At 44.7% G+C, this 1,303-nt stretch overlaps 1 pseudogene; it reads right to left on the bottom strand.

The window, feature by feature from the left end:
- The window catches only part of LOC102829975, a 6,148-nt pseudogene extending 5,077 nt beyond the window's left edge, over window positions 1–1,071 (bottom strand).
- Window positions 1,072–1,303: the final 232 nt, after the last annotated feature.

Genomic DNA, 1,303 nt, shown 5'->3' with positions numbered 1-1,303 from the left:
ACAGGTGCATATCCAGCACTGATTTGGCCTGGATGGTTCAGGATGATCACCTGTGCAGTGAAGTCAGCTGCTTCCATTGGTGGATCATTTTTGCTGTCACCAGCCACATTGTCATGACGAACATCTTTAACAGAGACGTTCTTTACATTGAAGCCTACATTGTCCTCAGGCAGAGCTTCACTCAAAGTCTCATGGTGCATTTCAGCAGATTTTACTTCAGTGGTAACATTGACGGGAGCAAAGGTGACCACCATGCCTTGTTTAAGAACACCAGTCTCCACTCTGCCCTCAGGGACAGTGCCAATCCCACCAATTTTGTAGATATACTGAAGAGGTAGACATAGGGGCTTGTCAGTTGGATGAGTTGGTGGCAGGATGCAATCCAGAGCTTCAAGCAATGTGGTTCCACTGGCATTGCCATTCTTACGGGTAACTTTCCATCCCTTGAACCAAGGCATGTTAGCACTTGGCTCCAGCATATTTTCACCATTCCAACCAGAAATTGGCACAAATGCTACTGTTTCAGGGTTGTAGCCAATTTTCTTAATGTAGGTGCTGACTTCCTTAACGATTTCCTCATATCTCTTCTGGCTGTAGGGTGTCTCAGTGGAATCCATTTTATTAACACCAACAATTAGCTGTTTCACACCCAGTGTGTAAGACAGAAGTGCATGCTCCTGGGTCTGCCCATTCTTAGAGATACCAGCTTCAAATTCTCCAGCAATCAGCAGCAACAATCAGTACAGCACAGTCAGCCTGTGAGGTTCCTGTAATCATGTTTTTGATAAAGTTTCCGTGTCCTGGGGCATCAGTGATGGTCACATAGTACTTGCTGGTCTCACATTTCCACAGGGAGATATCAGTGATGATGTCTCACTCACGTTCAGCTTTCAGTTTATCCAAGACCCAGGCATACTTGAAGGAGCCCTTCCCCATCTCAGCAGCTTCCTTCTCAAATTTTTCGATAGTTCTTTTGTCGATTCCACCACATTTGTAGATCAGGTGACCTGTGGTGGTTGACTTGCCAGAGTCGACGTGTCCAATAATGACAATGGTCTTTTCCTTTCCCATTTTGGTTTAGGTTTTGCGATGGTTTTCACTGACACCTGTATTCTGGTGGCAAACCCATTGCAAAAAAGCCTGCTCCCTTTTGACAGCATGTCCAAAGTAAAAGAGATGAAGTCTCATCATCTGTACTTTTAAGGAGCATTCTGGCTGTGCTTCTTCAAAAAGAAATTTGTTGGTTTTTCTGGCAGTCCACAATGACTTATCTGTCAGTTTGTTGTACTGTGGTAGCTTGTGT

This window comes from Chrysochloris asiatica, unplaced genomic scaffold (genome assembly GCF_000296735.1).
Source record: "Chrysochloris asiatica unplaced genomic scaffold, ChrAsi1.0 scaffold00070, whole genome shotgun sequence".
In the NCBI taxonomy this organism is placed as follows: Eukaryota; Metazoa; Chordata; class Mammalia; order Afrosoricida; family Chrysochloridae; genus Chrysochloris; species Chrysochloris asiatica.
The sequence above is the reverse complement of the archived record's forward strand: the minus strand, read 5'-3'. Positions and strand labels throughout refer to the sequence as shown.